Source organism: Penaeus monodon, chromosome 21 (genome assembly GCF_015228065.2).
Source record: "Penaeus monodon isolate SGIC_2016 chromosome 21, NSTDA_Pmon_1, whole genome shotgun sequence".
NCBI lineage: Eukaryota > Metazoa > Arthropoda > Malacostraca > Decapoda > Penaeidae > Penaeus > Penaeus monodon.
This window is the reverse complement of record NC_051406.1, coordinates 12,858,927-12,859,352: the sequence shown is the minus strand read 5'-3', so window position 1 is coordinate 12,859,352 and position 426 is coordinate 12,858,927. Positions and strand designations below refer to the sequence as shown.

The window sequence follows — 426 nt, the reverse complement described above, 5'->3', positions numbered from 1 at the left end:
CATATTATATTTATTGTCTTGCTTGTGTCTGAGTTATCGTATCAATTTGCTCCATTTGTTTTCATGTTTTTCTTATTCCACTTTGCATTTCATAATTGTGCGTTTTAAATAAATGCGTAAAAAAAAACTATCCATTTTAGGATGATTTGAAATCTCACTTACGTGTCACCTGTCACGCTCTTTTAAATGAGAACTAGAATTACCAGGTATATATTTTTCTCTCTTTTACGCTTTTTCTCTGTCTTACTTTCCCTGCAATTTTCTCTTTTTTTCGTCGCATAGTAGCTTATTTGGACGAATTATATCTCAATTATCTTTCTTGCGTCGTTCATAGTTTATTAAATCTCTTTGCGCATAATTTTCCAATCTGTTATTTCCGCTCCGTTACCTGGAGCTCTTTATCTGCTGTTATTTAGGTTTAATGCG

At 32.4% G+C, this 426-nt stretch overlaps 1 protein-coding gene across 1 annotated transcript in view; it reads left to right on the top strand.

The window, feature by feature from the left end:
* Positions 1 to 426, top strand: part of LOC119586243 — a gene marked incomplete in the record, with an annotated part of 139,392 nt that overhangs the window by 78,914 nt on the left and 60,052 nt on the right.